This window comes from Nannospalax galili, unplaced genomic scaffold, assembly GCF_000622305.1.
Source record: "Nannospalax galili isolate Female #2095 unplaced genomic scaffold, S.galili_v1.0 scaffold441, whole genome shotgun sequence".
Classification (NCBI taxonomy): Eukaryota; Metazoa; Chordata; class Mammalia; order Rodentia; family Spalacidae; genus Nannospalax; species Nannospalax galili.
This window is the reverse complement of record NW_008348089.1, coordinates 1,336,227-1,359,904: the sequence shown is the minus strand read 5'-3', so window position 1 is coordinate 1,359,904 and position 23,678 is coordinate 1,336,227. Positions and strand designations below refer to the sequence as shown.

Genomic DNA, 23,678 nt, shown 5'->3' with positions numbered 1-23,678 from the left:
AAAATGTAAACATATATGTACATGTATTTATTTATCAAATATAAGTGTATATGTATACTGTTAAGAAATTGGTTGAGCACATAAGATTTTATGTTTATTAAGATAATTGTTTATGTTTTCATCTGATTTTGTTAGGCTTTTGGCCACTAAGGAAACTGAGTCCTAAGGAAGTCATTTAAGTATTTATTTTTGGTTTGTTTTATTTTTTTGAAGTTTATTTTTATTGTTTTCTTTTGTTTTGGTTTTTTTTAAGACAAGGTCTCATGTAGCCTAGGCTACCCTCAAAATCCTGATTTTCCTGCCTCTGCCTTCCGAGTGATGGGATTACAGGGATGCATTACCAAGCTCAGATGAGGTTTACATATATATATATATATTAGAAGAAGCATTTCATTACAGCTTTAACATACTGAATAACAGTCATTTCCAGAGATAAGATGCATCTCTTTCAAAAATTGACTATAATTTTTAGGTTTATAGTTGAATTAATACAGTTAAACAATATTGTACTCAGTATAAACCCTGTAAGACATAAAAACATTGAATGAATTTTTAACCTTTAAAAAAGATCTCCATTTCATTTTAAAATATGCTGTTTCTTACAGAAAGACTCACTTTTGCTAATAACACTGAGATGTTGGCGCATGTGTCTCTAATCTGTATGTATGACCATCTTATATGCAACCATGCTAAGGTGCTTCTAGTACATTTAATACCCTGTGTATCTTTGACTTGAGACATGTAGAGCTGTATCTGTACATTATGCAAAATTTGCAAATTTGAAGATGTTAACTTTTTAAAAAATTTTTTTCATGTTATTTATTTTTTTGTTGTATGTGTACGCATGCATTGCTTGCATGTAGGTAAGTGCACCCATGTCGTGCAATGCCCACAGAGGTCAGAAGAGGCTGTTGGATCCCCTGGGACTAGAGTTATGGATAGTTGTTAGCTGCCATGTGGGTGCTGGGATTTGAACCGGGTCTTCTGCAAGAACAACAAGTGTTCTTAACTGCTCAGCCATCTCTCCAGCCCCCAAAGACATTAACTTAATACATACAAAATTATCAGTAAGTACTTTCTATTACATAATGTGCATAAGGCGAATGGAATTCTGACATTTATGTTATTTTAATCAGTTTTATTCAGACCAAAAGCCAAAAAATCTGCCATTTGGGAAGTCCTGCTATTTGAAACCCAGGTCTGTATCTGTTTGCTTTGGATTACTAATTAATTTATGATTGCATATATGAGATGCACTTGTACATCAGAAAATGAGTCAGTTTTTAAGAGATCTAAAGTTTTGTTAAGTTCTAAATTTTGCAAAGGTCTAAATTTGTAAGAGAGCTAAACTTTTTATTTTTGCTGGTACTGTAAGTCCATTATTTTTCGGAACAAACTATTCAAAATTTTGTTTCAAAAGCAAGCGTCAAATTAGTACACATATGTAAAGCAGTTCTTTATAGCTGTGTGCCAATTGTAGCTGGCCACTTTGTATTCATTTTCCTCATGTTTTCTAGGATTCAAAGTTTAGGAAAACACTACACTAGGCTAGTGTCCTCCACACTAGAGTTGTCAGTGGTGCTAGCTTTTCCTAGGCTTCTAAATGTATTCTAAATGTTCATGTGTTTCTAAGTGTACTCTAAGTCCTCTTTTTTAGTAAAGATAAGTACATGTGCTCCCAACACTGTGTATTCCAAGGAGTGTCTCCTAATTATTAAAAGACATTGGACATCGGTCCCCTGAGGAATACACCTGTAAACAAATACTTAATTTTCAAATGAGTTTTCTTTAAACTTTGTTCTTGTTTGCTATGTTTTGTATCTGTGAGACTCTGTATTATATATTAAATTATGCAGAAATAAAGTTTCTATCAAAAGAACTCAAATAGGATTTCTAAAAGGCTGCTAAGTCATCACTCACAGGACAGACAAAATTGAATTCAGGAATGAACTCCAGTTGGGCTTGGCCTAAGGGCCAGTCTTTCCCTAGACCTCTTAGTTGTATGAAATTGGATGTGAAAGATTTTACTCTCACTAATTCTTTGACATCTAGCACTTCTTCCCCTACGTGGAATCAAATCAGACTACTGGGATGGCTATCAACCCAGGGTTGAGGAACAGTGGTGATCAAATCAACAATGATCAGTAAGTGATATCTTCAAAGATTGTTTAGAGATGAGGATAAATTGTCAGGATTGAAATCAAGTCATCTGGGAGCATGATAAAACTTGTCTATAATCCCAGCATGTGAGAAACTGAAGCAAGGAGATTAGTGAGTTTGAGGCTAATCTGGGTTTCCTGGCCAAGCGGTGGTCCCACTAACATTCACTCATCATTGTCTGAACTCCAGTCTCTCCTAAAATGTGGTCAGATAAGTTTTCAGAACTGTCTGAGCTATCTTTCTGGCTGGCAAGCTCCTCTTCTGTTTGGCAGCAGGGTCCCTTCTCTTTTCTCAGCAGGATTCCTGAGTAAAGGGAAATTCTTTAGCTTCCATTGTTTTAATAGTCTGATAGCCAAGGAGGACGGTGTCTCTTTTCAGAGTATCTTCTCTCCTGCCAGAATGGCTACAATTCCTCTTTGTTTTTAGGCTTCAGTCTTGGGAGATTTGAGTTGATACTCTAGACTTGGTATGAAAACACCTGAAATATTCTTGTGCCTGAAAAAATCTAAACAGGATACAAGCAGTAGTCAAGGTAAGGAGAGTTAGTGTTAAGTACCCATTCATGGAAGCCATCTCTCCATGACTTGTAAGCTTAGTTACTTTGGGAAGAGCTAGCACAAGCAGCTCCATTTTTGTTGTTAGCTTTGAGGCAGGGTATCACCATGAAGGCAGGAGTGAGCGGTGTTCCTATGCATCTCCTGGATGTGCTGATGAGATCCTTCCAATCCAGGAATGGGGTTGTTCTTCTGATATGATTGCTATTCATCATGAAACCAGGCACCACAACACCTCTGTTAAGATTGCAATTACCTACCCAGAGCAGGATGGAGGGAATGTTCGTCTCTTCTTTTGGGATTCCTGAAGACTTTCATGTAGACAAATCTCTAATGTGACCATTGTTATAGCCAGTGTACTTTCAGTGTCCATCAAATAATGACCAGACACAGACTAACCCACAAAACGGCACAGAAGAAAGTTATATCAATTGAGAGTGTTTCCTTAGATCATCACAGCACTAGTCAGCAGAGAATCTTGCTAGGGCCAAGATATCATAGATTCAGTGTTCCTTGTGCCTCAACAAGTTACAGCAGAAATCTCTCAGAAATTTACTCAAATTAAAATGTTAACAGAGCAGTTTCCTAAGACTCTCAATCTTCACCCCTCAACAGAACAAAGGCAGCACTAGAATGGCTATTCAGGACAACAAAGATCATTTATCTCATTAACTCTGATCCTGCAAAGTGACTCAGCATGGATCCAAATGACTTCCACTCCTCAAATGTGGAGCTAGAGATTAAACTAAAACTTAAAGATGTTTGCCCAACCAGGCTACACAGTAAAGCAAAGTGAGTACTCTATGCAACAAAACTTGAGCTTTCCACTCAACAAATGGCTCAGCTAAACCTTGAGAATGACAGACATTCAAAATAATTTCTTTTTTTCTTTTAGATTTTCTCCATTGTTTATTTTATTGAATGTTGTTCTACTGTGTCTAGAAAAACACCTGTTATGTAGTATATGTGTTTTAATACTTTATTGATTCAAGAATTTCATATAATATATTTTGATCACATATTGGCTCGCCTCTCTCTTCCCTCCTACTTTACTATCTTCCTATGATTTCATCTCTATTTTTCCTTTTTGTGAAGGCCTATTGAGTCTAAAATGTGTATCCTAAATGTTCTTGGAAAAAGAGCAACTTGCCAATCCTCACACCAGTAAAAGAAAACTGACTATCCCTATACCAGCATCCATCAATTACCAATCAATCTTCAGCTGGGGCTGGGGTTTCCTATCCACCTCCTCCATCCATGGCAGCCCCATCCAGTTTGGTTCACACAGGTCTTGTGCATGATGTCTTAAACACTGTGGGTTCATATTTGCAACTACCCTGTGGTGTCCAAACAACACAGTTTCCTTGATTCATCTACCACCTCTGGCTTTTACAATCTTTTCTACCCCTGTTCTACAATGATCCCTGAGCCATGATAGGAGAGGGAGAAATGCAGGTATCCAGTTTAGGACTTAGCAATCTTTAGTCTCTTATTAGCCCCACCTTGACCAGTTGTGAATCCCTGTGTTAATCACCATCTGCTGCAAGAAAAAGTTCTTTGTGGAGAATTGAGAGATATACTTATCTATGGATATAATAATAAATCATTGTGAGTTAACTTAATACTATGTCTATCTAGTAGAATAATAGGTGTAGGTTCTCCCTCATGGCCTGTGACTTGTCTAGCTAAGGTTCTTAGCCCTGATAACAATGTCAGTTATAGACTCTATCTTATGAAGCTGGCCTTAAATCCAATTAGAAGATGGTTGGTTACTATCATAATATTTGTGCCACTATTGCATCAGTGGGCATATTTTGCCAAGTCTGTTGTTATTGTAGCTTTCAGGGTTCAGCGCTGGGCAAGGTTGATTACCTTTCTTTATCAATATCATACTTAACAACTTCTAGTACTATGAAAATTTGACAGCAGAGATCAAGCTTTGAAGTTAGTAGCAGCTTGGTTTCTCCTTGTTTATTCTGCAACTCAGGTATATAGTGTCTGCCACTCCTGCGCGGCACGAAGCTGATCTCTGAGCGGAGGACGTCAGGATTGAAGAGACAATCACGCTTTTAATGTAGCAGAAGAAACCTTTATTTCTCAGCCCCAGGTTGCTTTTATACCCTAGCCCAGAAGGCAGCTGACCCAACGGGGGGGGGGGGGGGGGGGGGGAGCCATCACATGACGGCAGGGTCAGTGCCAGGTCATGGTGTTCTCAGGACCTGATACAGAAGATGAGCTGGTAAACAACTCTGAGAATGAGGAACCAGCTGGGCCCAAAAGGTCACTGCGGGGGAGGTGCAGATGGAGGCCAGGACAGCATGTCCCAACAAGTGTCATCAGCAAAAGGGTCTTTATCAAGTTCTACTAGGTGGCCAAATGCAATGGTAACAGCTAGCATTGTTTGAGGGTCTATGGAATCTCTCTGGTTAAAAACTCCAAAAGAGGGAGTTCATTTCTGGCATCAGGCTTTTCTTTTGCTAGTCTGTGCTGTCTAAGGCCACTAAGGCCACTGAACCCCCATTAGAGAATAATTGCATTTAAACTCTTTTTATATTGTATATGCATATACTGAAAGATGCTTTTATAGTAAGTTTCCATATAACTTTCAAAAGGCCTTTAGTGTTAGCTATCCCTCCATTTCTCCCTCTTGTTCAAGGAGGACTGAGGCATGGTGTGTGGTGACTAAGTTATGGCCTGTTTTCTTACTCATTCACTGTGCTGAGAAAGAGAAAATTATTGCTCAAAGTAACAATAGCTTCCAGAACAGAGGTTCAAATACCCTGAGTAGCAGAGGATTGTGGTCTAAGCCAAAAGAAATAGTTTGGATAGGAAAGCATGCAAACTGCCTAGCAGAAGAGACAAACTCTGCCCCATGAGTAAGAGTGCATCCTTTGTAACTTTGAGGCATTACAGAACCGGAGTAGCAGTAAGAGACTATTTGGGGAATAGACCTTGGAAGAATCATCACTTGCATTCAACTTGGATTAGCATGTAGTCTGCCAGTGCAGTGGAGGAGGAAAATTTGACCCCAAAGCAGCAGTTGACCCTGGCTCTCCCCATTTCACCCCAGTGCTCTTGATAGGCCAGGTTTTGGCAGAGGATATAAAGACTCCAGAAAGATATAAGTATTCTTTCAGAAATGCCTAGGTGGGAAGGACATTTCTCAAAGTATCAATAGCCTTAGTATGAAAGGAGCTAGGACAGGTCTGGGGCATTCATATGTCCAAATCTTCCCACTATTTCCCCATTTGGGGGCCTGGGCTCACAGACATGGCAAGTACAGCCTCCGTAGCTAACCTGCTAACCCTAGAAAGAAAATACGGAAGTGTGTTCCTTTTCCTTCCCCACAGACAGGTGGTGTGGGGCCTGTTGGAGGAGAGTGGCTTAATGGCATGGTCTATGTAGGGCCTGGTCTCATCAGGCTCCAGCCTAGGACTGAAGTTTTCCAAGCACTATCCTGGTCATGGTTGTATAATAGCAAAACTTCCTTAATGTCTTTCAACTCAAAACTCATTTCCTTAAATTTGCTCATGAACTGAAGAAACTCCTCATTTTTTCTTCTGACATTGGTGCTTTTCCAGAGCCTCTTCCACAAAGAAAGATCAAAGCCCTTCTCCCAAAACTTGTCCATGTACAAAGAGATAGTTGAAAATCTGCTCAATCTTCTATCCTTTTACCTCCATAGCTCCAAGGACACACATTAATTGTTATGTTGACATAGCCTACAATCACTTGAAAAGAGTCTCCATTGAGTAATTTTCTTTATCAGCTTGGTCTGCGGACATGCCTGTAAGGGATTGTTGTGACTGTTAATCGATACAAGAATGTGCAGCTTACTGTGAGCAACACCATTCCCAGGTGCTCCTGGGCTGTGTAAGACCCATAGCTAAACATGAGCCTGAGAGTGAGCAAGTCATGGTTCCTGCCTCGAGTTCTTGCCCTGACTTCCCTTAGTGATAGATTATGACCTAGAAGTATAAGCCAAATAAACCCTTTCCTTCCCAAGTTGCTTTTGGCCAGACAGTTTTGTCACAGCAACAGGAAGGAAACTACAGCACTCATGCTAATCGCTTGTCTCTACACACTACTCTTCACTGGAGGCAGTGTTTTCAGTTCACTGTAAGCCGGAGGACAGCTGGAAATTTTGGGTACTTGTGACAGAAATTCAGAGGAGTGACTATAGTACTTGTGTTTGGAAGTTTTGTTTTTATATACACACAGACTAAAAGGCTTTAGTGAATTCTAGGATGTACTGCTCCAAAGCCAGGATGAGCTATGGAAAGCGTGTGGCATCTTGATTGTCCTTTGGCTGTTACCACAGTCAAATTTGGGAAAGAACAGACATTTGATATAGCTTGCTGCAGAAACAGAGGGAGGGACACTTAGGAAGACAGTGGTAACTTTTCAGTTGTCCAGCTGTGGTAAGGTTATAAAGTCATTGTATTTATGGAGAGGCTTGAAATCTAAGATTGCCCCTCCAGAGACACCAAGACTTTTCATCCTGTAACACAGACCTACAGCTTCCACTGGGCAAGTTCTTGGTCAGTAGTTGAGCTATTGTGGGCCCAGTGCTTCCTACCAGAATGTTTCTCAACTCTTCCTTCTCAACAACAGTTTTTTACTCCAGATTGTCAAATGAGTCATTTTCATGATTGAAATCTTTGTGTGGAGTGAGCTGAGAAATTTCTGTTTTGTGGCATTACTGCTGACTGAGTTGGGGCAAGGGTGCTATGGTGCTGCGAGCTGGCAAGGATGGCATTAGTAGCAAGTGGCACTATGGCTATGTTATGAATTTGGGGGAAGCTCCTTTTGCAATCACACTCTGGACCACTCTTAGAAGTCAGTCCCTTTAGCATCTGTTTTCTCAGCCATATGATTTGCTTCTTGTTGGGCTGCTTGGATTTTCTTAATATCTTCAACCCAATCTGCAGCTTTCTTTTCCAAGAAACAGTCATTCTGCACTCAATTGACAGCCCACAAATAACCAAAACCTGAGTAGGTAGACCAATTGTATCTGGCATTGAGAATTGATCTCCTGTCTTAAATGGGATATCCTCAAGATAACTACAAGTCTAATGAAAATCTGTACCCAACATCTTAGAAGCCACTTAGAACCTGAATACCACTGCTATCCCCTAAGCTGAGAGATACTGGAGCTACCAGCTACCTCACATACTCCCTAGGGATAGTTAACACCACCTTTCCCAACTTTCATCTGCTCCAGGCCAGGTTGTCACCCTAGCCACAACCAGTACTATACCCTCAATGTTGAAGTACTTCAAAAGGTATTTTCTTTACAGTTAGTGCCAAAATTATTAAACAAATCAAGGTCTGCACCACAAGTGTTTACCAGGAGCTCCACATCAGAAAGCTGAATACCTAGAGTACTCCTTCCAAACAAGGCCAGATTAAAAAATAAATTTAAAACCCCTTTCCATAACCAGTTCATCAATATGCTTTTATAGGAAAATCACAACAAAAGGCTAAAGAACCAAAGAAACTCTTCCAGCAACTGAGGCGTCCCCTGCATTCCATCCTCTGGTGCTAGTCCAGACCTCTGGATCAGAAATGTCTGCTGACAGGATTCAGGGCGCAAATTGATATACTTCATTCTAAAATTTTAAGCTTTCTTTTTGGGAGATCTTAAGTTTTCTTGATTTAAGTAAGGCTCTAAGGGAACGAATTTGGAGTTTTTTCTGACGTGATGTTGAATTACCCATTATAAAAGGCTTAGTGTTTAACGTTCCTGTAGCAGCCTGACACTAAGGGATTGGAACGTTCTGACTGGCACTAGCCTTTAGACTGCAGAAAAAAAAAAATGGCACTTTTAAATCTTGAGCCACCTTGAGCCTTCAGGTGCTCCACAGGGGCTAGTTAATTTAAATTCTCACCTAACTGCTTTTAGCTGTGGCTTGCATGCCCTGGGGGGCAGGATAACAAAACCAATTAGGGAAGTTTAATTTTAGAAGGAGGAAAAGAGAAAAGAGAAACGGCCAGGCCCCATGAGTGGGGTGGCTTGGGGGCGCAGCTATCTTTTTATTCTCCTGATGGGAGACGAAAGAGAGATTTGCCAGGCCCCACGAGTGGGGAGGCTTGGGGGCACAGCTGCCTTTTTAGTCTCCTGATGGGAGATGAAAGAAACCAGGTTTTTATATTAGAAAGATGTATAGATAGATGGTCTTTTGTCTACACCTGTGCAGGCGGTCGGAGGTCGTTAGGGGGCAGAGAGGCCTTCAGCTGACGTCAGGGAGTAGCCCTGACCAGAAAGCTTCAGTTGCCTTTCCGTCTTTAACGTCCTCACACGAAGACTCTAGACTGGAAACAAAAGGAGGAAATTAGAAGAGATTTGCCAGGCCCCACGAGTGGGGAGGCTTGGGGGCACAGCTGCCTTTTTAGTCTCCTGATGGGAGATGAAGGAAAAAAAAGAGATTTGTGTTGCTCTCCTGGTGGGAGAGATACTCACGAATTCTGCGTTTCCGGGGGCACCAGCTGCTGGCTGGTGCGGAGCTCAGAGGCCCCACGTTGGGCACCAGATATGGGTGAGTGGGTTTCGCGGAATGCCAGCTGCTGGCTGGCGCCTGTCTCTCCCGCGCCGCGTTGATGGGGTGCACGCATGTTGCACATCGCGTTGCTGAGGCTCTCTGCTACCGGGGCTGGCGGCTCTAGAGGGCCGCTGTCAGCTGCCCCGGCGGGTTCCGTCCCAATCTAGGTTCGAGATCCGTCAGCTGCCGGGTCACGAGGGGAGGTGCAGGATGGCGAAAGCTGAGTCTTCGTGAGTCGTTGCTTGCGAAGGGACAGCTCCCTCAGGGAAGATGCAGGGCTTAGTGATACAGCTTCAGACACAGCTCCTGATGCAACTTCTCTTTATTAAAGGGAAACCAGGATATTTATACTGTGGGGGCAGTGGCAAAAGCCTTAGTGGATAGGTGCTTTCAGGATGCCCTATTTACATGTGGTGGTGGGCTTCTGCCAGGCTGCCAGACATGGCCTGATTATCACACAGGAAAACCTGGCAGTTTCAGAGCCAGAGGCCATGTTTCTGTGACGGCTACTTCAAAGATGAGTCAGGAAGAGAGTAGGAAGGCACCCTGCTGATAAAAGGAGTCTCTGCATAGAACGTCGAGCCCTGTGGGCTATCTGGACATGGAGAGACTGCTACTTTACACAGCAGGGGTCCCCAACACTCTGGTCAGTCACAAATTTGCACTGAGAGTCTTAAAGTCACTGGGTAGATTCCTTTTATCGCAAAAGAAAATAGAAAATGGAAATTAGTAAAAGAAAATGGATTTATCTTAAATTTGGACAAACTGGAGAGAAAATGAGATGGAAAAACCTAGAGCTGGGTGAAAAAATCAAAGTTATAAACGCCTTATCTTGAGAAATAGCCCCATGCTTGCCTAAGGAAACAGCTGCATGTTTAACCTTTGCTTTTGCTTCTGTAAACATCCTGCCTTCTTGAAACTCCAGTTCATGGTCTCTTGTCATGTAGGCCAGTGACTCCTGTGACCCCTGTGTCTGGCCTGCAGTTATATAGGCAGAAGTTCAAACCTCCAATGGCTGAATGGATCTGGAATGACACTGGATTGTCTACAAATGTTGTAAGAAACTGCTGCCTGGTGCTTAAGCTTTGGAGATTACTCTCCTGGGTCTTTGCCTGCATGAAAAACAATCTCACAATTCTCCACTCAGTCTCTGGTGCCTAATTTGAGGGCAGCAATTCCCCTAACAAGAAAGATGCCTAGCTTTTCTTCACCTTTTCTGGAGCAGTGTCATAATTTTATAGAAAAGATGAAACAAAAGCCAGGAAATATGAATATGCTAATTTCAAAGGAGATGAGCAATCAGAGCTTCAGCTGGGTAAGTTCCTTTTCTGGCTAGTGCCAAGCCTTCAGCCATTCCTTTCCCCTAGCAGGGACTTCTAGGAAATTTTAATTATTTGGGATTCATTATTTCAATATTCTGATACCTGAAGGGGCTCAAGTATTTCTCTTTAGAGTATATTCTCTCCTTCATGGCCACTGTTACAATATGACCCTGCATTTGAAACTCATAAGGAATTTACATGCCAAAAAACTAATTTAAAAATTAGTGCAAATAAATGAATGTAGCAAGGCAACAGGGTACATGATCAATATTTAAAAATTAATTTCTGTAAATTTGTATGAAAAAATTTTTAAGTGATCTCACTCAAAATGCCCTCAAAGAGACTCTAAGATTAAACATAACAAAATAATTTTAATATTTTGAAGTAACTGAAGAACAACACTGTAAAAGGAAATTAAAGATCAAAAGACATAAAGAATATATATTCAAGGAGTAGAATATACAGTATTATCAGGAGAGCAATTTTATTAGAATTAATTTATAATTCAACACAATCTTATAAAAAATAGAGTTGTGTTATTTTTATACAGGATAAACTATGGGGCTGGAGAGTTGGATCATTGGTTAAGAGCACTGGCTGCTTTTGCAGAAGACCCAGGTTTGAATCCCAGGACCCACATGATGACTAACAATCGTCTATAACTCCATTCCAGAGGATCTGACACCTGGCCTCTGTGGACATTGCAAGATATGGGTGCACTTACATACATACGGCATAACACTCATACACATAAAATAAATAAATATTTAATATTAAGAAAACAAAAATTAAACTGAATAAACTAGTCTTAATATGTATAGAAAAATAAAGGACCTAGAACAACTAGAATAATTTTTAAAACAGACAATAGTCTTATACCACCTAATTTCAAGCATATCTACCACAGTAATAAAGACAATGCAATATTAGGACAACACCACACATATATATGTCAATCAAATATAACTGAAAAACTGAGAATCAGTCTTTATTATCAACTGACTTTTAACAAAAGTAACAGAATATTTAAATGGTAAGAAATCAAGTTCCTTTTATAAAATTCTTGTGCAGATATGCAGGTGATCACACTGTGTTTGTTGAAAGCATTACTCTTTTCTGTAAGTCTAAAATTATATATTTCCAGAAACATAAAAACAGAGCCTGCCATATTCGTTACTTTTATAAATTACCATGATGAACAGCAGTTAATTGAAGGAAGAGTTCCTTTTGGCCTGTGGTTCTAGAGGGAAGGCGGGGAGGGAAGAAGGCATGTCAGGAAGCAGCAGGCTTAGTAAACTGAGAGATCACATCTCAATAGCTCACAGGAACTGAGAGAGCAGGCTGGAAGCAGGGACTGGGTGAGATTATAAACTCTCAAAGCTAGCCGCCAGTGACTTCTTCCTCCAGCAAGTCTTCATGTCCTAAATATTCCATAACCTCCCCCAAACAGCACCACCAAATGGGAACCTAGTGTTCAAGCACCTTAACGTATAGGGTACAGTTCTCATTTAAGCCGCCACAGTTATTTCAGGTCTTCTCTCCTTATCTCTCCAGGACTACCCATAGATGTTTGAGGGCAAGCACTGTGGGATATGCTGATACCTTAGCACACCTTTGGTCGTGCATCCTGCATCTGTGTCTCACAGTGCTATGCTATGGTGATGCCTTAGCTCTAGGCAGTTAAGAACAGCTTGTTCACATGCTGTAGTGAAACTGACAAGGGGATCTGAATGCTGGGGGTGGGGGGTGAAGGTGACTACAGAGGCAGATTTTAAGCTAGTAAGGGGACTGAGATTCAATGAACAAATGTAGAATTGTTACCACATAGGCACATCCATGGTCTACCCACTGGAAAGGGAAGGGAAAGCCTAACAGCAAGAGATGCAGGAATATCAGAAACTAGCAGGAACTGGGCCATTCTGTTATTACTGCTATCTCTTTATTCAGTGAAAAAAAAGAGGTAAGATTATCCACTATGTGTGCCTGATGATTTGAGGAGAAAAAAAGGTGTGAATGTGTTTTCCGGAGAACGGAGTATGCAATTGACTGTGGAAATGTAGAAAGATTGCTGTGTCCTGGTGAATTACTTAAGGGTTGCTGTAATAAATTGAAAGCACACCCAGTCAGCACCATTACATTTAAATATAACACTCATAAAGTAGATGGCTTGTGCATAATCAGGTCTGAGATTTTACCATTCCTATGTGATAGAAGAGGGAGCCAGGGAATTGAGGATGTACACAAAACTTGGTTTTTATGATAGACACACAGTCTAAGCTCAATCACACAGGAAATGAGGAAGTTAAAGTTTAAAAATAACAAAAACAGGTCCAACTTTAAAAACTGTCATAAATAAATTGAGAACATAGCAGACATTCTGGGAAATTGCCTAGGGAAAAATATAACTAGTTAAAACTGGCCTGGAATAGTGTCAAAGACATTTATTGTCCTACCACCAAGAGCTAGGAATCTGCCCGATCATAAAAACTTATATCCAGAAAAGCTTTAGAGGACAGGCATGCTGGCACATGCCTTTAATCCCAGCACTTGTGAGGCAGAGGCAGGCAGATCTCTGTGAATTTAAGGCCAGCCTGGTCTATATAGCGAGTTCAGGCCAGGCAAGCCTACAAAGTAAGATCCTGTCACCACTACCACCACCATCACCACCACCACCACCACCACCACCACCACCACCACAACAACAACAACAACAACGGAAAATCTTTTAGTTAAATTTTATAAATTCTACTGAGCATATAATCAATAAAATCTTATACTCCCAAATTTATGGCATTAGTTTTATAAGTAGAAAACCAGATGTAAACAGGATGAGACAGATTACAAGTAAATATCATTCACAAGCATAAAAAATACTAAGCAAAATATTAGCAAAGATTTTTTAAGACAAGGCCTCTTACAGTCCCAGCTATCCTAGAACTCCCTATGTAGACCAGGCTGGCCTGGATCTCATAGACATTCACCTGCCTCTGCCTCCTGTGTGCTGGGATTAAAGGTCCGTGCACCCAGGTCCACTGTTTATTTTCAGTAATATATAAACAAATATACAACATGGCACATTGTTTTATTACAAATGAATGCAAGACTAATATAAGTTAAGATAGTATATTAAGATAGTATATTAACATAATTCAATACTTTAATATGTATATGAGAGAAGACTGAAAGAATCCCTTAATAGATACAAAGGCAAAATTACTTAGAAACAAAATTCATTACTTTTGCTTCATTTGAACAACTAGAGAGAAATCCTTCAAGTTATAGTAATTCAACAACAGCATATACCATCTAAAAGTTCTGGTTGCAACAGAAGTCTGAATTTATGAAGAATTTTTAGATAGTTTAATTGATTCTTTGAGAATTTCATACAGTGTGTTTTGATCATATTCAGACTCCCTTCCTCATTTCCAACCCCACCCTACTACCCCCCAAATCCATGTCCTCTATTATTATTTTTAAAGGCCTACTCAGTCTAACCTATGATCCTCCAAATGTTCTTGGTTGTAGGTTCATCCTCTGGAGTGTGGCCAACATACTAAGTGTCATACCCTTAAAGAAAACTGAGTCTCCCTCTTTGAGGAGTTATCAGTGGCCAGTAGATACTCAGCTAGGGCTGGGGTTTTTTGTGTGACTAAATATCCATGCAGAGTTTTCGTCTGGCTTGGATTTGCACAGGCCTTGTACATACTGTCACAAGGACTGTGGGTTCATATGTGCAACTACCTTGTTTTGTTCAGACAACATGGTTTCCTTGTACTCATGCACCATCTCTGGTTCTTTCAATGTTCCCACTCCCTCTTCTTCAATGATCCCTGAGACTTGAGAAGAGAAGGTGTGATCTAAGTGTCTCATCTAGGGCTGAGCAGTCTGAACTCTCTTATTCTCTACACGCTGACCAATTGTGGGTCTCTTTGTTAATTATCATCTGCTGCAAGAAGAAACTTCTCTGAGGAGAGCTTAAGAGATGCGCTAATCTATGCGTATAAAAATATGTCATTATGAGTCAGTTTAATACAATGTCTATTTATCAGAATAATCATAATAGGTTCTGTCCTGTGGCCTGTGACCCATTACCCATAGGTCTCAATTCTTCAAGATACAGATTGACTGATTGGATTAGAAAACAAGAGCCATCAGTTTGCTGCCTCCAATAAATCCACATTATTCTTAATGATTGACTTTAGGTCCTTGGGTAAAAGGACCTAAAGGATTGACCTTAGGGTAAAAGGATGGAAGTGGGTATTCCAAGCAAATGGAACAAAGAAACAAGCATGCATAGCTATTCGAATAGCTGATAAATCATTTTCAAACTAAAGCTAGTCAGAAGTACTAGGGAAGGAGACATCATAGGATATTATAATCTTAAACACATATGCACCAAACATAGTACTATCCAATTTCAGAAAAGAAACAATATTAGATTTAAAATCACAGATCGACTCCAACACAGAGGTAGTGGATGACTTCAGTACTCTGCTCTCACCAATAAATAGGTGACAATAGCGGAATAGAGAAACCCTAGACTTAAATGACAACAACAGACCCAGCAGACATTTATAGAATATTCCACCCAAGCAACAAAGAATATACTCTCTTTTCATCAGCACATGGAACTTTCTCTAAAGTTGATCATATATTAGACCACAATATTGGAAAAATTGAAATAGCATCTGCTATGCCATCTGACCACAAAGGCATAAAGCTGGATATAAATAATAATAGAAATGAGGGAATGTTTACAAAATCATGGAAACTGAATAGCACAGTACCAAATGAAAACTGGATCAAGAAAGAAATCAAGGTGGAAATTTTAAAAATTTCTAGAATTGAATGAAAATAAAAACACAACATGTCAAAATATATGTGACACAATGAAGGCAGTCCTAAGAGGAACATTTATGGCACTAACTGCATACATGAAAAAAAATTGGAGAGATCTCATATCAATAGCTTAATGATGCAACTGAAGGCCTTAGAATAGACAGGAAGAGATAATATCAGGACTGAAATTAATGAAATAGAAGTGAAAAAACAATGCAAAGAATCAATGAAACAAAGAATTGTTTCTTTGAAAAAATTAACAACATTAACAAACCTTTAGTCAAATTAACCAAAAGAAAGAGAGGACCCAAATTAATAAAATCAAAAATAAAAAGGAAAATATTACAACAAATACTAAAGAAATTTAGAGAATTATAAGAACATTTTAATAGTTCATCAACCTGGAAAAATCTTTAAGATAAATTTCTAGTTATGTTTGATCTACCAAAATTAAGCCAAGATCTGATAAACAATTTAAATAGACCCATAGCAACCAATAAGATAGAAGCAGTAATTTTAAAATGTCCATCTTAAATAAAAACAAAAAACAAAAGAAACTTCTTTGATGAGTACTTGTCTGTAAATGTAAGGATCCATATTTTTCACATAGTAAGAGACATGTGACAGAACGGAGGTTTTCTCTAAGATCTATGACCTCTCCAGCCACGTGTATTTGGCTATGTTTACAGTGTCACTCATGAGTTTCTTCCCATCAAGTGAACTTTAAGTCCAATTAGGTATCTGTTGATTACCCCCAAAATAAATCTGCCACTACTGCCCCAATATAGTTTGCTGTGCTGGTCATTATTTTGGTTAGTAGGCCTTAAAGCTGGGGTTGGACCATCACTTGATGCTCTCCCTTAGTGTCCTCCAAAACTATGAGAGCTAGCTTTCAGGGGAGGTGGCTTCCAGGTCAGTTCCAGCTCCATTGTTCCAAGTCCTGTGTCTGAAGTATGCTGTGTCTTCAGGAATAGGGTCTTACCTTCAAGTCTGGGAGGCAATCAAGGGCTGTGACAATAGCCTATGAAATTTTAGGAGTCTTTTGGGCTACCCTGGCCAACAACTCAAAGGTGGGTTTCTCCTGTCTGGCATTATTTCTTGTTATGTAGCCTTTGGCTGAACACATGGACTCATATAGAGCTGTATGTGCAATTTTCAGTAGGTTTTTGTACTAATATGATTTCCCCTGGTTTGCCACTAGCTAGGCATTATTTATCTCTCCTCCCTCTCTCCCTGTCTAACCCTCCCTACAGAGTTCTACTACTGGTCACACACAGAAATTGTCTGTGAATTGCCCAAGCCTAAGTGACACATCTGCAAAGGAACCTCTACACATTAGGCTCATGGAACATAGTGAAACAAGGGGTAGAGAGAACACCAATGCATCTCCCAAGTCTCATCAACGAAGCTCCCTCATGCAACAGAGTGCCATGAACACAAAAGGACACAAATGGTCAAAGCATAGAGATAAAGAATCTGCAGAGTATGGGTCCTTGGACAGAACTCCTATTTTAAACTCCACCCACCCAGGGCTCAGGGACCACTATAGAAGAGGGGGACAGAAAGATTTCAAGAACCAGGGAGGAGTTGCATGACCATATGGAAATAGAGTCCTGCAGACTCTTGGAACCTTGATCATATGAACCTACAGCAATGGTGTCAGCATACCCAAGACCCATGAAAACTCAAGCAGACACTGAAAGTATAGACACTTTCAGACCTCTGGGAGCATTCTCTTATGATCTTGCAACAATGGTGACAGCATGCCCAAGACTCATGCTGAATGGCTCAATCAGAAAAAAAAAAAAAAAAATGAGCATAGACCTGTGGAATGGGCAGCAGGCCCCAATCTTAGCCAAAGAACTTTTTACGGATGATTACTGCTGGTTGAGGAAAAGCTGATCTTCTTAAAGGAATGGACTCTAGATAGGCTGACTAGCCCTCAGTGGATGAACCTGCACTGAGGAATGTCTGAGGATACTAACTTGACCCTATAGGCCTTAACACAAATGACAGAATGTATGAATTCCAGTGGGGGGGCATTATGTGAGGGTGCCAATAAGGAAGGGGGTATAAGGATGATTAAGATGTTCTGCAGAAAATGCACAAGCATTCAAAAAATTGTAAAGAAACACCCAGTGACATATTAGCCTTTTATATATTACTAGATTTATTTTGAACTATGCTCATCAATAAGGTAGTCTTGCAATTTTCTTCTCCTATAACATTCGTTTCATGTTTTGATATAATGGTTATCACTGCATCATAAAACAAGTTTATATTTTCTCTGTTTGCATATTCTGTGTGTCTTTTATAACATGATGTCTTTCTTAAATGAATGAAGTGTACAGCATTCTTGTCATGTCCACAATATGGTTGCCTGCACAAAACCTACATAATGACCACATCAGTTGACATGCCAATCTGGATGAGGGAAATTTCACAAGGCCCCACTCCTAGATAAAGAGCAATGGGTAGTCAATGGCCACTGAGGGAGGAAGAATCAGTTTTCTCCAGGGACAAACCCTTTGTTAGGTTATCCGGTCCCAAGTGGTCAGCCCTAAACATGTGTTCATACCAACAACACTAAACGTACTCAGTATGTTCTAGATATGTGTATATATATATATATATGTAGCAATAATAGTTATAGAAAGATTATGAATTCTAGAGGTGGAAATGATGTAAATACACTGAACTCCTATATGGTATTCTAAAAACCTGAAAAAATTTAAAGTTTGTCTTTAACAAAATCTTCAACTTTGCTTCAAAAAACCAAAAACATACCAGGGCCATATAGATACATTGTATAATTCTACCAGGTCTTCAAAGAAGAGCTAGTACAATACTCCTTAAATTATTCTTTAAAATAGAAAAGGAAGGAACACTTTCAAATTTGTTTTATGAGCCTGGTATTACCTTGATACCCAAACAAGACGAAGACCCAATGAAAAAAGAAAATTAAAGGCCAATCTTTCTGATGAATATAGATTCAAAAAGTCAATAAAATACTTGTAAACTGAATGCAAGAACACATTAAAAAATATCCACCCTACAGTCTCTTATTCTTTAAAACTTGGCCAATTGTGACCTTCTGTCCACCCGTGGCTTAGGGACCATTGCAGAGGGGTCAGAAAGATTGTAAAAGCATGAACCCAGGGAAGCAGAGGCTTCTAGGCCACTGGAAGCTCCCACATGTGAACTTGTGACAATGGTGGCAACGAGCACAGGACCTATGTCAACTCAATAAACAAGGGCCCAAAGGGGAGGAGAGAAATAGGTGGTGGGCCACCGCTAGACTGAGAACTATTCGAGACTGATTGCTGCTGGGTTGGGGATACTATGACTTAAATATTATCACTAGATGGGCTGACGAGACTCCTGTGGATGCATTTACACTGAAGGACATTTAAGTACAAATGCCTGAATGAATAGGACTTACCACGTATGGCGGAATACATGAGGCTCAGTGGGGAGATGGAGATGGCATAGATGGGGGACAGGGTCTAAATTTGATTAAGAATTGTTGTATGAAATTACAAAAGTTCAATAAAAATATTAAAAAATAAAATAAAGAAAAAAATCCACTATGATCAACTTGGCTTCAGTCAGAGATGCAGAGATGGGTCAGCATACATAAATCCATAAATGTAACCCACCACATAAACAGACTCAAGGACAGAAACCACATGATCATCTTATTAGATGTAGAAAAGAACTTTGACAAAATCCAATACTACTTCATGATAAAATTTCTGGATAATCATGGCTAGAGAGATGGTTCAGCGGTTAAGAATACACACTGTTCTTGCAGAAGACCCGGGTTTGAATCCCAGAACCCACATGGCTGCTAACAACTGCCCATAACTCCAGTTCGAGGGTATCTGAAGGCCTCTTCTGTTCTCTGGGCATTGCACAGCATGGGTGCACTTACCTACATGCAGGCAATATACACATATACATAAAAAAATAAAATATTTTAAAATTTTTTCTGGATAATCTAGAAACAAGGGAGACACATCTCAACACAATAAAGGCAACATACAACACATCCACAGCCTACATTATACTAAAGGGGAAAAAAATTCAAAGCATTTCCTCTGAAGAGTTTTGAGACTTATAGACTAAAAACATGGAATAAAAAGAATACAGAGGTTGCCTCATTCACCCTCCCAGCTCCCCAACCCCATATCTCCCCCTAGCAGAGGCACTGGCACATTTCTTGTTTTGGCAACCCAGACCTCAGAACTGACCTCTTGGCCCAGACTCCTCACTGTTTCCTGATCATTTGCATCCAGACCAACCCAATTCCTCCCTCTAGTCTCAAGGAGCCCTCAGGCCTCTTCCAATCCCTACCTCCCTTTGTATCTCAGGGTGGCATCTCTTCCTGGGACCAGCATCTTTCCTGGAGGGATCCAAACCTTGGAAGAAAGCCTGAGATCATCTGATCCTCATCCAACATAGGCCTCAGTGAGAACTCCTGAGCAGGAAGACAAAAACAATGTGGCCCCTCCAATATAAAATCAAAAGAGAAAACCTGAAGCCTAGATCAACCAGCTTTTCATGCCCAACAAGTAAACCACAAATACACACAAAGTTTATAAAAAGAAGCAGACCAAAACTCAAGAAAGGAAGGCTTGAGTCTCACACAAGAATCAGAAACTACAAAAGAAATCCACATGTCAAAATAACATGAAAAATCCAAATAATATATCCCCACCAAGTACCAACAGTCCTCTAGAGGAATACAATGAGAACATCCTAGGGATAACACAGGACATGCAATTCAAAAGAACAATTATAAACATGATAAAAGAATTCAGTGAATTTAAAGAACACACAAAGAAATCAAAGAACTGAAAGAAGATAGGGATAAACTTCTGAATGAATTCAAAAGAGTTAAAAATATTGGAGAATAATCAGGTTGAAATGATGAAGGAAGTGAAACACTCAATAAGCCAATTAGAAGTGATAGGAGAAAGCCTCACCAATAGGATGAATGAAATGGAAAACAGAGTATCAAGACTGGAAGATAAAGTGGATGAATTAGAATACTCAAGCAAAGATTATGAAAATTTTAAAGAAAACACAAGAATGGAATAAGCAGGAATTGTGTGATACCATAAGAAGACCAAATTTGCAAATCATAGGCACACAGGAAGGAGAAGACTATCAGGATAACGATATGGACCAGATGTTCAACAGAATTGTAGAAGAAAATTTCCCAAAATAAAAGAAAGACATGCCCATACAAATACAAGAAGCATTTAGAATACCAGACAGGACCAGAAGAAAAGAAACTCTACACAGAACATCAGTAAAAACACTAAATATACAGAACAAAGAGAGAATACTGAAAGCTGCAAAAGAAAAACAACAAATCACATATAAAGAAAAACCCATTAGAATTACGGCTGACTTTTCAGGGCAAACTATGAAAGCCAGAAAGAGCCTGGATCAAAATATTCCCAGTTCTAAATGACCACAGATGCCAACCCAGATTACTTTACCTAGCCAAAATGTCTATTATAGTTGAAGGGGAAAGAAAAATCTTCTACAACATAAAAAGGCTGAAAGAATTCATGTCCACAAAACCAGCCCTTCAGACAGTTGGTGAAGCAATACAAAGAGTTGAAGAAAGGAACAACTGTACCCAAGGGGTTACAGAAAGAAAGTTAATGAAGGTATAACTGTGGAAATGCACAGCTACACCAAGAATGTGAACAGAAATAAAAATGACAGGAATCTGAACACATTTTTGATGAATAACTTTAACATCAATGGACTGAACTCCCCAGTCAAAAGACACAAACTAATTGAATGGATTAAGAAACAAGACCCATCTTTTTGTTGTGTGTAAGAAACTCATCTCACTTTCAAGGACAGCCACTACCTTAAGGTGAAAGGATGGAAAAATACATACACCAAGTAAATGGCGCTAAGAAAAAAGCAGGTGTTGCAATTCTAATAAATGACAAAATAGACTTCAAACTAAAACTAATCAGAAGAGATAAAGAGGGCCACTTCATTCTGATCAAAAGACCAATTGACCAAGGAGATATTACAAAGATGGACATATATTCACCAAACTCTGGTGCACCCAAATTCATAAAAAGAGTACTACAGGACTTTCAGACCCAGATTAATCCTAACTCATTAACAGTAGGGGAATTCAATACCCCATTGTCTCCATTCGATAGGTCAACAGGACAGAGAATTAACAGAGAGACATGTAAATTAAACAATACCATAATTCAAATGGGCCTAAACTACATCTACCGAATATTCCACTCAAGCACCAAAGAATACACTTTCTATTCAAAGCCCCATGGAACTTTCTCCAAAATTGACCATATACTGGGGCACAAAACAAGCCTCAAGAAATGCAAAAAGATTGAAATAATTCCATGCATTCTATCAGACCACAATGCAGTAAAGCTTAAAATCAACACTGGAAGAAACCCTAGTAACTACATGAACACATGGAGATTAAACAACACACTCCTGAATGATGAATGAGTCAAAGGAGAAACTTAGAAAGAAATAAAAATATTCCTGGAACTAAATAAAATGGGCAATACATCAAAACAAAACCTCTGGGACATGTTGAAAGCAGTCCTTAGAGGGAAGTTTATAGCTCTAAGTACCTTCATTAAAAAATCAGAAAGAGGGCCTGGAGAGATGGCTCAGTGGTTAAGAGCACTAACTACTCTTGCAGAGGACCCGGGTTTGATTCCCAGCACCCACATGGTGGCTACGAGCCATCCTTAACTCCAGTTCCAGGGGAATCTGAAGCCCTCTTCTGACCTCTGTGGCTTTTCCTGACATGGGTGCAGTCACATACATGCAGGCAATATACTCATAAACATAAAATAAAAATAATAAATAAAATCAGAAATAACACAAATACATGACCTAGCATTTCAACTCAAGACACTTGACAAGCAACAACAAATGAAACCCAAACCCAGCAGACAAGAAGAAATAACAAAAATCAGAGCAGAAATTAATGAAATAGAAAAAAGAAAACAATACATGAATCAATGAATCCAAGGTCTGGTCCTTTGAAAAAATAAACAAGATTGACAGGCACTAGCACAATTAACTAAAAGAAAGAATGAGCACCTCCAAATTAACAAAATCAGAGATGAAAAGGGAACCATCACAACAGACACCAAAAAGATCCTGATCGTTTTAAAGGAATACTTTAAAAATCTATATGCTACCAAATTTGAAAACCTAAAACAAACGGGCAAGTATCTAAAAGCATGGGAACCACCAAAACTAAACCAAGAAGAGGTCAACAGCTTAAACAGACCCATAACACATAAAGAAATTGAAACACTAATACAAAACCTCATGACTAAAAAAATGCCCAGGACCAGATGGATTTACACCGGAATTCTACCAGACATATAAAGAAAACCTATATCCAATAGTACTTAATTTATTCAAAAAGAAAAAAAATTGAGGGAGAATGTTCAAATTCCTTCTATGAAGCCAGAATCCCTCTAATACCAAAGCCAGGTAAAGATACAACTGAAAAAGAAAACTACAGACCCCTATCTTTAATGAACATAGATGCAAAAATTCTCAACAAAATACTTGCAAACTGTATACAGACACATATCATAAAGATCACCCAAAAGGAACAAGTCATCTTCATTTCAGAGATGCAGGATAGTTCAATATACATAGGCAATAAATGCCATAAATCATATAAATGGACTCAAAGACAAGAACCACATGGTCATCTGAACAGATGCAGAGAAAGCCTTTGACAAAATTCAACATGCATTTATGTTCAAAGTCCTAGAGGGAATTGGACTGTAGGGAACATGCCTCAACATAATTAAAGCTATATACAACAAACCCACAGCCAACATCACTCTAAATGAAGAAAAACAGAAAGCATTCCCATTATAATGAGGAACCAGACAAGGCTATCCACTGTCTCCACTCCTTTTTAACATAGAAATGCTTGAAACTCTTGCAAGAGCAGTAAGACAAGAGAAGGAAATTAAAGGAGTAATAATTAGAAGAGATCAAATTATCCCTTTTTGCAGATGATATGATACTATATCTAAGAGACTGCAAAAATTCCATCAGAAAACTCCTAGAAATTATTAACAAGTTCAGTTAAGTGGCAGGTTACAAAATTAACTTACAAAAGAGGTAGCCTTTCTATATACCAATAACAAGCAATCAGAGAAAGAGCACATGGAAACACTCCCCTTCACAATAGCCACATAAATAAAAAA

General features: G+C 39.3%; 1 pseudogene; it reads right to left on the bottom strand.

Moving 5' to 3' along the window:
- Positions 1-6,956: 6,956 nt before the first annotated feature.
- On the bottom strand, positions 6,957-9,338 carry LOC115072316 (annotated as a pseudogene).
- Between the last annotated feature and the right edge of the window lie 14,340 nt (positions 9,339-23,678).